This window comes from Humulus lupulus, chromosome 8, assembly GCF_963169125.1.
Source record: "Humulus lupulus chromosome 8, drHumLupu1.1, whole genome shotgun sequence".
Taxonomy (NCBI): Eukaryota; Viridiplantae; Streptophyta; class Magnoliopsida; order Rosales; family Cannabaceae; genus Humulus; species Humulus lupulus.
Genome location: NC_084800.1, coordinates 80,743,992 through 80,757,969, shown reverse-complemented (window position 1 = coordinate 80,757,969; position 13,978 = coordinate 80,743,992). Strand labels below are relative to the sequence as shown.

The following is a 13,978-nucleotide window of genomic DNA, read 5'->3' as shown; positions in this document are numbered from 1 at the left end:
CGTCCTTATTCTGGATAACGACGAGTGTTTGTTCGCTCACCTATTTCTTTCCTCTTACGGAAATGCTATAACATTCCCTTCCGGCTAACTGATCTCCCTTCAGCATCCCGATGCCACTAGAAGTCGGGAACTTGATGGCCAAATGCCTTAGGGACGAGACTGCCCCCAGCCCTACTAGGGCGGGTCTCCCGAGCAGCACGTTGTAGGCTGATGGCAGGTCCACTACTACAAACTCCATCATCTTGGTCACCAAGACCGGGTAGTCTCCCAAGGTTACTGGGAGTTCGATGGACCCCATACAGGCAATCCCCTCTCCTAAAAATTCGTACAGAGTTGTTGCACACGCTTTTAGGTCTCGAAGCGTGAGTCCCATCTTTTCTAGGGTGGCCTTATAGAGGATGTTCACGGAGCTCCCATTATCAATGAGAACTCGGTGAACTCTCTTATTCGCGAGCTGGAGCATGATGACCAGCGGGTTATTGTGGGAGAACTAAACATGGGACGCATCATCCTCAGTAAAGGTAATCGGCTGAGATTCAACTTTTTGGCATTTTGGAGCTCTAGGTTCGGGTTCATAAGGAGACCCTTCCCCAGTCTTTAGCTCGTTCACATATCGAATTTGGGCATTCCTGCCCATACCTGCGAGATGAGGCCCACCCGAGATGGTTATCACGTCCTCTCCATCAATTGGAGGGGGTCTATCTTCTTCCCTAGCTCGGGAATTGTTGTTGTGTGCAGGTTGTGGCGCAGCTGCCCCCTGGCTTGTAGACGCCTGATTATTATTCTGGTTTTTGACATACTGTCTGAAATAACCTCTCGAGATCAATCCTTCGATCTCGTCTTTCAACTGTCGGCACTCATCTGTAGTGTGCCCAGTGTCTCTGTGAAATCGACAATATTTGCTGGAGTCCCTCTTGGACTTCTGATTTCTCATGGGGTCTGGACGCCTGGAAGGGGCCTGGTTTTCATTAGCCAGGTATATGTTCTCCTGAGACTCATTGAGCTCGGTGTACACTTTGTACACGGAGAAATATCTTTCCCCCTTCTTCTTCTTTCCCCCTTCGGCCTCGGGGTTACTCCCTTCGTTCTTCTTTCTCTTGGAAGGGTTTTCCGCAGTAGGCTTTGAGGCTGGTGGATCCACCGAGGTTAAGGCAGAGTTTACGTTTATCATTGTAGTTACGGGCTGAGAGGTCATATTCAATGTCGACCTTGCCTCCTCTACATTGACAAACCTCTAAGTTCGTTTATTAAACTCGGTTAGGGACCTCACCGATTTTCTCTGCATATCGTCCCAGAGAGGACTTCCTGGCATTACACCAGCTTGGACAGCCATTAGATGACCGCTGTCATCCACATTTCGAGCTCGGGCAACTTCCAAATTAAACCTCGTAAGGTAGCTCTTCAACGTTTCGCCTGGCTGCTGTCGAACGTTAGTCAGGGTTGATGCCTCAGGTCTAACCCCCATCATGGCTCTGAACTGCTTCTTGAAATCCTTTGATAGCTGATCCCAAGAAGTAATTGAATGTCTTTTATATTTCTCGAACCAGCTTTTGGCTGGTCCCGTAAGCGATGCTGGAAATAACATGCATTTGAGCTCATAACCCACGTTACTTGCTCTCATTATGGTATTGAATGTATGCAGATGGCTGTATGGGTCAGATTTTCCCTCAAAAGTTGGGACATGAGGGAACCAAAATCCTTGAGGAAACGAGGTGTTGGAAATATGGGGAGCGAACGGTTCAATTTCCTCGTCAGAATCCTCATTCTGACTCCAACCTCGCTCATTTTGCAAAAGTCTAAAGGCCTTTTCCAACTGATCAATTCTTTCTTGGACCGGGTCCGCAAGGGGCCTTGCCTAAAATTGGCTATCATTGATCACAATTCTAGGCTCGTGCCTCCCCAGGGGATCTTTACGCCCATTTAGGCGATCCCTCAGGTTCGGGTTTGACGGGTTAACATTACCCCGATTCTGATTCAAGTGTTCTCGCAGGTCGGAGCGATTCCTGTGGTTCCCAGTATTCTTTCGACCTCGATCATACATACTGACTAATCTGGTATCTCCTGAGTCGTCACTGGAAAGACTCGTTGCATGATTATTTCGAGATGGGTCTCTTTCATGCTACCTCGTCTCTGCAGTGCGAGACTGGGACAATTGACTTCTTGTAGATTGGGCGCCTCTCCGCTCCCTGAAGGCTTCTCTACCACCTTGCCTCCTTCCCGCACGTCTTTCTTCATCATCTCGAACTGGTTCAGCATTCCTGCGAGGTGGTGAAGGGTATCTTATAGGCGATGGAGGGAAACATATGGGTGACAGTGGCTGCCACCCATTTCTAGGCCTAGACGGTCCGGAGTTTGCCCGAGATGGGTCGGTTGCATTCTGTGTGTTACCAGGGATTTGAGTCAGAGCCTCTGTAGGGGCTCGATTATTCTCAGCTCCCGCTGGTATCTCCGCAGTTGAATTAAGTGGAGCCCTAGCTCGGGTACTTCTTCGGGGTCTTGAGGGAGTGGATTGCTCTGCTGGTGCCGGAGGTTGCTCTGGCCTCCTCATGGCAGGATTTTTCAAGGACATCCACGAGGCCTGCAGGGAGGAACATGCATGTCCCTCGGAGGAGGGGCTTGGTTTTCACGCGGAGGAGGGGGCTGAGACGCCCGAGCCTCTGCGACTAACCTAGCCAACTCCTCATTCCGCTTATTGGCTTCAGACAATTGTTTTTTCAGCTGTCGGTTTTCAAGTTCCACAATGGGGACATACCGTTCAGGATTGTAGTACATATCCTCATCCCTTGGGGCTGGAGGTGCTGGAGGTCCCCAAGAATCGGAGGACTCGCTTCTCTCTTCAGTAACTGGGTTTACCATTGGCTGCTTCCCAAGGCGTCTTGGATAGTTTTCTTCAGGAATGTTTTGATCGTTTGCGGCCATAACTGTTTGGGGATCATACTGCTTAAGGCTCTCAATGAAAGCACCAAACTGTTGACGCCGTTTTTCGTCAACTTAAAATGTAGAGCACGTAAACAGTAAAAAATTATGGCCAGAAAAACACAATAAAACAAGTAGAGTTTTTTACGTGGTTCAGCAATTAACTCTGCCTAGTCCACGAGTCTTTGTTATTAGAACTTAGGAAATTTCTATAAATCCTTCAGGGATGAATTCTCCAGAGTTTCTCTCAAGATCACAAAATTTCGGTCATTTACAAAGGTACATGACTTCTCTATTTATAGAGGAAGTCTCACAATACTATCCCACACATTTTTGGGAAGTTATCCTGTATATTAATAAATTTAATGGTTTTAAAGCCTGTAACTCCTATATACAAGGAAACGTCCCCTGAAGACCAGGGGGCGTGTAACCGACTAATAAATATCCCTTTATTGTAGGGAAGTTACAACAATAATATCTCTTGAATGCATGGACTGTGTCTCTTCAAGCGACCTACTAAGCCGTTTGAGATCAGCAATCAGCATCATGCCCGTCTAAGTCTCTGAGCGAAGTACAAGTTGTCTTGTTTTCCCGAAATCAGTTCGGAAAGGGTAAGTACCACCGAGGCTGCCTTACCCCGAGCTCACACTCATACCAAGCTCGGGCCACTTGATCCGAGGTCATCTGACAATGGACATACTCCGATGTTCTGTCTTTCGAGCTTGCAAGCACTTCGAGGCTGCCCATCTTCGAGGTTGCCACCTGCTTTGAAGGTTCGGTATCTAGATTACGAGCATGTATTTCGACCATCTCGAACTCACCCCTGACTGATCCAGCTTTCGAGGTTACGACCTCAAGTCTCGAAATCTGGGTGCAACAACTTCTCCTCAGCCAAGTTTATCCATCCTTAAAGCCAATTTACCCATTTTGCCCCTTATGCCCATCCTTAACCCTTAAGCAACCCCAAGGGCAATTTAATCATTTACCAAGTCCTGTTAAGTCCCCGAGGGAAAAATAGTAAATTTCCCCAATATTCCACCCTCAATATTCTAACCTCAAATATATCTCCAAATATTTATTTTCATAACCCGATAACCCCATTAAACGTCCAATACCCGAAATACCCCTCGACTCGCCCCAAGTCTGGTATTCGACCCTGTTGTGACTTTCTAGCTAGTAGTTCCCTAAGACTGTCTCGAATTGTGCAACACAGATATATCACAAGTATATCACAATTATTACAACTATCACATTTATGCCCTCAACAGGCTAAAATTACAAACATGCCTCTAATAACCAAACGGGGCCCACATGCATATTTAATTCACCTAAACTTGCATCTCTAATCACATACTCATATAAATTCACATATTATAATAATAAATCATTTATTGTCCTCCAGGCATGCTAATCAAGGCCCTAAGCCTTATTAGCAAATTTGGGTCGCTACAACTATCCCCTCCTTATAGAAATTTCGTCCTCGAAATTACCTGAACTACCCGGGATACCGCTCCCGCATCACTGATTCAAGTTCCCATGTCGCCTCCTCAACTTTGTTGTTCCTCCACAACACTTTCACCAAGGCGATGGTCTTGCTCCACAAGACTTTATCTTTCCGGTCGAGAATCTGAACCGGTCTCTCCTCATATGATAAATCTTGGTCCAGCTCCAAATTCTCATAACTCATAACGTGCATCGAATCTGATACATATTTCTGGATCATGGACACGTGAAAAACATTATGAACCCTTGATAAGGCTCACTACAAGAAAATGGGGTCTTTACCTACCAATTGTAAGTGTAGGTAAAACTAGCCTAATGGTGGGTAATATAGTTTACCTACCAATATTGAATTGGTAGAGATTGGTAGGTAAAAGTTAGTGGGGAAAAAGTCTTTACCTACACTTATTAACACTGGTAGGTAAAAGAATCAGTGGACCCCACTAAGTTATAAATCAATTGATGAGTCATCAGATGACGTGTTTGATGACATGGCATCCTACGTGTATGCTGACATGGTTTTTGTAGTTTTACATGTCCGGTGACGTGGCATCCTACGTGGCATCATATGTGGCATCCTACATGGCATTATGTGTGGCATCATATGTGGCATCCTACGTGGTATCATTTTATTAGCCCACATAGCATTATTTTATTGGTTAGTTAGTTACACAATTTATATTTTGTTCAAATTTAATAGTTATGTGTAGGTAAAAGATAATAACAGTTATTTGTAAATATTCTATATTAGAAATAAACTAGAAAAAAACCCATTCAATAATAAAATGTTTAATGCTAAAATTCTTTATAATATTCAATACTAAAATAAGTCATAAAGTTATTATTTTAAGGTTACCCCTACCAAAATAAAAAAAACTTCATAAAGTACATTCCTTAGTAAATTAATGTAAATAAACTAAGAATCATCTTGTGACTCCCGAACTGAAATAGATGGCGACTCTCCTAAATTTGCATCTGAAGCTTGGTCTATTGGAGGTGGTGGAGGCGGTGGTGAAGCTTAAATTTTCCATCAGCTGGAGTCGTTTTTCTTTCTTTTCTTTTTTTGCGTTCCCTTACTGTCCAAAAGGAAAAACTCATAAATATGGAGAACTAAGGCCTTTACAGAGATAAGTTATGTATGGTGTAATTAAGCCCTCTACTTAGTAACTTACAGATCAAAAGAGTGAGTCACAGGAAAGAAGAAGACAAAGCCGATTTGGTTCTGAGAACTGGAAAGGCGTAGAAGACGATTTGATTTCAAAATGAACAAAGCAAAAAAAGTTAAGAATGAAAAAACGGAAATCAAAAGAGAAATCAGAAGAAAATTTAATTATTATGAACGAAACTAGAATATGTCTTTACTTACAAATTTAGAAAAAGAGATATTGTGTGTCTCACATACATAATTAGAGGAATCGATAGAGAAATAAACAACTACCGCAAATGTTTATGCAAAATTATTGATTTATTTCTGGGCAAATTAAGTGGTCCTCCTCCTAGAGAAGGTAAAACGGATTGGGGGATGGAATCAAAGCACTATACATAGTATGATTTACAACAAACATCATTTTCAAGTAACAAAATAGCTGTTTTAAAATATATATAATTTAATAATTAAAAAATCAATTAGCAAAAGTGCAGGTTTACTAGCTTGATATTTAAAAAAGAACTGAAGAAAATTCAGCAAAGATATTAATTTCATGAGTGGGACAAAGATAATAGAGAAAAGAAAATGTAAAAATATCTACAATTGAAATACAGTAATAGCAATAATAATGATGATTCAGTTTTGTTTCTAGAATATCATTGAAAACATAAACCACTTATTAAAGAAACTAACCGAAAGCACAGATGAAAAGAAAATACTTTTAGGAGGTCACACAAGCAGAAAAAAACATGAAATATTTTGAATCTTTGATCGGCTAAAACTATCTAACTGAGCTATTGAGCATTGAAATATTAATAACCTAGAAAGAATGGCAGCTGAACAGAAATATCAATATATTTTATCCTACAATTGGCAGCTGAACAGAAAAGAATGCTATCAACACGATGATTTATCTTCAATTCGTTTTTTTTCTTCACATAACATAAATAAGCAATAAAATCCCATGTGTTATTTGGACTATACTGTTAAAAAAGATTAAAAAAAAAATACTCACTGCAATATACAAATTGGTTGAGATCAAGAGTCACCCGGCCCTGCTTAGCAGTATCAAATGAATCAAACATATTACTGCAACGAGCAAAACAACAGCAGAAAATGAGTAAGCCTCTGTTATGAGCTTATGACCATTTTGAACTGGTGTAGATGATAAATTATACATGTTCAAGAGTTTCACTTGAAGCCAAACACCTTTATATGATTAAGAGTGTGGAACAAAATATGTATACAATGCTGAGAGACATATCGATTGTGTGTATAAAATTCATTCTAAGCACAGAAAAGTTTTGTTCTTTATTCCGAGAAAAAACATGTATTTCTGTCGAGAGAAACTTATCGAGCTGACTGCAAAAATATACAAAGAGATACGAAATCATCTAATCTGAATCTTCCATTCTTCTTTTGATCAAAACTCTGCACAAATTATAAAAGAATGAGCTATGGCAACCATAAACTTATTATGTATAAACATCATTAGAAAATCCCAAGTAAATCTATAGCATCTACTAATCTCTTTAAGAAAATCCGCACTAAAAAATCATCCAAATTTTTGCACATGCATCAACTTTTTGCCATGTACCACAAGTGAAAAATAGATCATTTCAACTGCTTCTTAAGAAAATTTAGAATCCATCCATGAAGTGCAAGTAAATGATTTACCTCACAGATAGTGTAAAAAGCAGGAGAGTCCAGTGAAAATCCAATTTTTACCAATGCCTGCGACCAGTATTTAGCAGCAATTGAGAATAGGAAATTAACAACACGAAAATCGAGAGAGAAAGAGAGAGTGAGAGAGAGAGAACACGAGCTAATAATAACTCTCATACCAGTAGCTACAAGTACTAGACAAATAAGTGCCACCACCAATCACTAGTCAACATACAATTACAACTTGGCTTTCATCGAAAGCAACTAAGTTAAAAATTACCTCAAACACTTCATCAGTAACAAGATAACCACGCTCCCTGTAAACAACAACAACAGCAAAGAATCAAGAGTTTGAGAAAACAACTTTTTAGCCAAAGGATGCTACTGCTACAATTTAAGAGCAAACAAATACATGCATAATCAAATATGCAAGCTGCCAATGACTTCTTAAAGCAGCCATTTTTATTATAAACTAATACAATATAGAACTTAGTTAGATATTAAATATGTTGGTAATTTCCACTGCGAAGGTTTGAACTAACTTAAACACCCATTAAAGAATAACACTAGCATGTTTACAAGATTCCTGTACCCAAAAAAGCACTGAAATTACCTCTCCAGGTCTGAAAAAGCTTGTTGAACCAGCAAATAGAAGAAGCAACAAACCGAGTGTATGTAGTTTAATGGTAAAGTTTAAGCAGCAACTGAAATCTGTGTCATCTTATCATCAAGAGTAAACCTAAAATAAAATATAAGCATGTTAGTAAAACAATTTGAAAGTACATGTAGAGAAGTTTAAATACCACCAAGAAAAATCTTCCCAAATTATTAAAATCAAATAGCAGCACATAGCACATACCAACATGGATTAGTTAAGGACATGACATATGCACACTCACATTAATTTGTTCAGTGGCTCTGTCGATATCCCAGTAATCTTATAAGTCCTTGTATTCTGCAAATGACTGTATGCTACATTAACCCCTTTCAATTTTATCTTTAGCTGCTGCTGTAAAAATAGATATAAATTTCTTTTAATAATGTTAATAATAGATAAGAAAATCACCGATATCCAACTTAGTAATATGCAAGAACCTGGAGCCGGACTTGATCATGCAATGGCCTTAGATCGTCTCTCACATTAAAGTTTTTGAAAACGAAATTAAATACCCTTATAGTTTCATAAAAAGCCCTTGTTGAAACATCTACAACAATTGGATAAGGTAGTTCAGAAAAAGAAACGTCAGTCCACTTGGTAAAAACCATCTAGATAACAAAAATTGTTGTAGGGCATCACATAACATCTTCCATACTAGATTTTAGCATCTTACTAGATTATGTGTGAACCGACATTAAATTGCACAAACGACGACCTTACGCCATCAGGTGGTGCACCATATGGTGCCTTGTAACAATATAAGCATAAAAGAGTAAACTAGCTAAAGGCAATACCAATGTTAAGAGAAAGCCCCAACTGAATTGGCCTCAAACTTTGATAGTACCCTTTCCAATAGATTATGCCATCTGCAAGCTCACCAGGACGCCCCAGTGTGAGGTGAAAAAACAACCTCCCAACAACAGTATACCTACAGTTAAATATATACATACACTCAAGCCATCAACTAAAAAAAAACTCAGCACTTTTAACAACATACAGAGTACATTATTATCAAGTTACATAACATATACAAACCAAAATAAACTACCAGGCACTGAATTTTCAGATGAAAAAAAATAGTAAAGCAGTAAGAAAATTTTATAAAGAATAACATTTTGTTCTAAAGCCTGAAGGCAGTATTGAATTACTTATCCGATGGATCTCCTCTGAGAGCAACATCCAGTGCTTGAATTGTCTTTTGAGGAGCATCAAGTTGCCTGCTCTGTAAAAACTGCCGCAGATGATGGAAGTCTGGCTTCGAAGCAAACTTGATGGTCACCTTAAATTCACGTTCCCTACGACTAATTAAGGGAAAAAAATATCAAATCAGAACAGAGTACATAAAAATGAAAATAGTATTTTAATTAGCCACAAGGTCTGAAAATTTACCCCATCCAACTGGATAACCCTTAATTGATCAATAAACCTAAATTTACAACCTTAAAATCCAAAACCCAAATGGAATTGAAGGAAACGGGAAATGAATCATTGAAAACAAAATTAATAAAGCAAATATGAACAAGTAGATTATATTATACATTTCCTATGCAATTATTTTTTCTTTTATAAAACAATTTTAAGAAGAAGAAAGAAGATAAGCTCCTTACAAGTAAAGAATTAAAAGAAGAAAACTTGGTCCAGTGCCTTATATCATCCTCTGGTCTGTTAAGAGATTACAAACAGATAAGCATCGGAAAATAGGTTTATAGTTCTAAAAGATCATCTTGTAAAGGATACCGTACTATATAGTATTGAATAAAAGGTTACAAGGAAAAACAAAAGAAACATACGTTGCTTCCCATTTTCCAGTGAAGAAAGTATAATTCTTGGTGTCAACAATTTCTCCTTCCCAAAAGGTTACTGCCTGATATGAGTTAAAGGAGCAAAGTACAAGCTTAACGAGGGACTTAAAAATAATTAAATTGCTGGAGATACCAGCATTATACTTATCAGAAAATGATGTTCAAAAGTGATATCCTCACCTAACGTTACCTCTGAATTTTTCAGATTTAGGTCCCCCACCGATTGGATCTTCTTCTCCCCTGAAAACTATCAGCCCCAAAATTCTCTCTCTTTATTTCTCTTAACCTCACCTTGGTTGTTCCTGGTTGAAGGTTCCTAGCGAAACTCAGATCTGAGAAAGAAGAGTCTTTGGTAGCCATCGACTCGCTGTGAAGATGTAGAAGAACATATCAGAAGAAATGGAGGTGCTCGGATCCTCATTCACACTGTCACTCAGATTGGCGCCCCCAATCGATACCCATCTCTTCTTCTCCAGCAACGATAACCTCAGAGGTAAACACAGGAGACGACACTGGGCAAGCAGAGGCGCTTGGCTTTCGGCAGCGTAAGAGAGCAATCGATCAGAGCAGTGCCTGGTGCGAATCTGCGTGAGCGACCCATCGCTCCAGACGACGACAAATCGTAGCATGGAATCGATCTTCCTCTCGAACTCAGTGGACCACCATCGAGGCGAGTCGAGCACCGAGTAGAACCGAGTCTCGAGATCGAACAACTTATTTTTCTTATTTGATTGGACTTTTCTCCGTAGATTTTCATTTTATCAACGTTTGAAAAGTAATGTTTATTTGGTTTTAAGATTTGTACATTTGTTAAAAATAATATGACATGTTAAAAATAAGTAAGATGATACGTAGGATATTTTTAACACATCATCACACAACTCAACATCATTTTTATTAAAAATTAAAATAATAAGAAGGAAACATTGGCGCCAAATGCAAAACAATTTACCTCCAGTATATGTGTAGGGTAACACTCTTTACTTACCCATATTATTAGTAGATAATCAACCTTCTAAAATATTATAATATTAGCAATATTTACCTACCAATAAATCTTACGAATAAATATTGGTGGGTAAAGGTTCCCTTTACCTACCAATATATATTGGTAGGTAAAATATTGGTAGGTAAAGATCAGATTTCTTGTAGTGGCTGGAGGCATCGCCACTCTGTAAGCTACCTCTCCAACCCGTTCCAGAATCTCAAAGGGGCCAACAAACCTAGGGCTTAGCTTGCCCCGAACACCAAACCGCTTCACTCCCCTCAAAGGTGAAACTCTAAGGAACACATGGTCACCGACTTAAAACTCTACACTTCTGCGTCTCAAGTCCGAGTAACTCTTCTGGTACTTAGAAGAGTTTTTCTTAACACCCGCGATTAAGCTGCCAAACTGCTTGGACCTAGCTGGGAAGGTCCATATCAAATTGAAGAAGTCCTCCAACCAGGCACCTATAAACTTGCTCACTTAAAAGGAGATCTCATTCCTCACTATTGGAATGGAGAACACATGTGCAAGTATTATCAATAAAACAATTCTTCTTAAAGAATTGGCTGGTATTAATTTCACTTTTTACAAGTTTATGAACAAGGTTAGTCAGTCATATGACTAGTCGCTTATAAGTGTAAGATCAATTTTTGATCACTTACACAGACACGATTGTCCATTTATTACGAGAAATAAAAGGAACTATGCACAGCCAATTATTCTTGCCAATTAATGTATTTATTACAAGTATTTGCTCTTTACGTGTGTTGTTTCTCTATATTATCAGATGTATAAGTATTTATTACGAGCAGTAATGTTCGAATAGGTCTTGGTCATGGCAAGTGACCGAGGACCTTAAGCTCCTCAATCACTTGGGGGCATATAAGGTACTAAGCAATAAAATCATATCAACATGCATATGTAAACACACGAGCAAAATAAGGGAAAACATACTACGGTACTTAGAGTATTTTTCAAAATTTTGTTTAAATTTTGTCAAATAAAAACAAAGTGTTATGCTGAGTTCGGTCATGCGAACAGATGTTATAATAAATTGCAAATATTATAATGTCAAAATAGAAATGTGTTACACCGCGAGCATTTGCTGCTCGGATGTAACTATTAATTAAAAGGAAGTTGTCTTACGCAGTGAAAATTGTCTTGACATTACGAACCGTGGTTCATATGTCCTGGTTACAAATAAAAATAAATAAATAAAGTTATTGAGTGGCAGGAGCAGCTGGAGGATCTTGCTGGGGTTGCTAGTCGAATGTGGTCCCAGCATCCTCTTCGACGCCTTCAATGCCTGACGCCAAAGAGATTGAGGGGGGTCCCTGAGCTTTCTCCTCTTTTTCCAGGCGAGCAATGAACTTTGCCAGCTCAGCTTGCTTCATATGCTCTGGTAAATAGTCGAAGTTTGCCTCGGGTTTGCCTTTCCAGAACATGTAGAAACAGTTGAACGTCACTCCCTTGAACTTCTCCAAGTTGCGAGCATTGGTTTCTTCGAGTAGTTTGACGCGCTCTTCCTGCTCAGCAGTTTCTTTTCTGCTAATCACCAAGTTGTCTTGGAGTTGAGAGGCCTCTTTGAAGTTCAGCATTGAAGCCTCCATATACTTCTCCTTGATCTCAGTGATTTTAACCAAGGCATCCTGGTGTTGCTTCAGCTCCTCGCCCAGTTTAGTAGCTTTCTCCTCAGCTGCTCGGCATGTTTGGCCTCGACCGCCTTGAGCTGCTCGGCGAGTCTTTCCTCGAGTGTCTTAATCTCTTCAGCATGCTTGGCAACAATCTCCTCCGAGCGACGCCAACCAGTACTCATGGTCAGAACTCCCTGCGATCAGAAAAAAAAAGTAATGATGTTAGTATGAGTAAAAGGACAAGATAGACAACTAAAACACAACAAAAATGGTGACTTTCACTGAGTACTTCATTCAGTGCGCGTTTGAAAATTTGGTCGATCTTCATGGAGGAGACATTACTGAATGCTTCCTGGCTACACTGGTGTATTGACAGTTTTTTCAGCTTGTCGTTAGCCGAGTTGTAAGCTGTGTTCAGGATAGCCTCGGCCTGAGTCTTTCATGACTGAGCAACAGGACTTGGGTTGAGGGGAGCTGGAGGAGTCGAGTCGAGGGGAGCCGAAGGAGGGGTCGTGTCCTTGGAAGGTTGTGGTGTAGGAGGATCCTTAGTCCAAGCTCTTTTCTTGGAGGGGTCACTACTGCTTTCCCCGGGGTATCGCCTGCTTATTTTCTTCCTGCTCGCAGGAGCTTCAGCATTGGTTGTATAAGTCAAATGCTTCTCTATAAGGCATGACTGTAGGATGGAAATGAACGATCAGACAATATAAATTAAGTTACTTAAAAAAGCAAGGGAATAAAAGCAAGAAAAATTCTAAGTAGTATACCCAAGCTATTATTACTGGTCGATACATTATTTATGGTACTACTGCTACATTCACTCTCTGCCTCGAAGAAGTTTGAATTTAAACTATTGATCACAAATTTAAAATTGTTGTCCCCGTCAAATAAATGACAGGGAATGGGCAAGTTGTCTAAAAGTGAGAAGTCAGTACCGTTCTTTTCAGAAGACTCGAATATGGGCTCGGGGTACTCTGGAAGTTTTTGCTTGCCCTTCCCATGTTGGGAAGGGGCAGCAGTAGCCCGTGGGATGCTGGAGGGTTCCCTGATGGTCATTCTTATTGCCCGCGCGTCTTGGGGTTTGTGACACATCCTGTTGCTGCTCTAGGATCTCTCCTCCACAGGCACTCCCTATTGTGGACTCCCTCACTTCCTGGTGAGGTGCTAGGAGGCCGACCAGCCTCAAGTTGCTTTCAGTAACCAGTTCTTTGATGCTCTTCTCGATGTTCGTCATGCTGGCCAGGGCTGCAGCCTTTATCTCCATCTTTGGAGTAGGGTCCGGTCGATACCATGGACCTAGGCAATATCAAAGTTCTAAGGATGGGATAGGAAAGCTAGCAGAAAATAAACGACCAGTAATTAAGAAGTTTACCTCCTTGAGTGAAGGCTAGGTTATCGGTGACCAGGTCCGTCGTAAGGAAATACTCCTGGAAGTACTTCCCTATGTTGGATTTGTAGGTGATGTCACTCCGAAAGGTATGAGCAGACTCATGATGGTAGAAGTGGAAAAGCCCCGTGTTGTTGTGGTTGGGACTGGACTTGAGATCAAACACGTAGTTAATCTCATGTGGTGTAGGTACAGGCCACTTCTTATGGTTATAAAGGATATAGAGTGCAGATAGTACTCTATATCTGTTGGGAGTAATTTGAAAGGGGGCAACCTCGAAATAA

General features: G+C 40.2%; 2 long non-coding RNA genes across 2 annotated transcripts; both read right to left on the bottom strand.

The window, feature by feature from the left end:
- Nucleotides 1–5,194: 5,194 nt before the first annotated feature.
- LOC133797932 (uncharacterized) lies at nt 5,195–6,809 on the bottom strand. The gene is made up of 2 exons (XR_009875740.1): nt 6,579–6,809; nt 5,195–5,492 (listed from the first exon to the last, which is right to left on the bottom strand). It is a non-coding gene; the product is annotated as an uncharacterized LOC133797932 (long non-coding RNA).
- A 506-nt stretch (nt 6,810–7,315) lies between these two features.
- LOC133797931 (uncharacterized) lies at nt 7,316–10,393 on the bottom strand. Its single transcript, XR_009875739.1, has 7 exons — nt 9,869–10,393; nt 9,677–9,750; nt 9,035–9,548; nt 8,765–8,814; nt 8,128–8,193; nt 7,842–7,967; nt 7,316–7,545 (listed from the first exon to the last, which is right to left on the bottom strand). It is a non-coding gene; the product is annotated as an uncharacterized LOC133797931 (long non-coding RNA).
- Between the last annotated feature and the right edge of the window lie 3,585 nt (nt 10,394–13,978).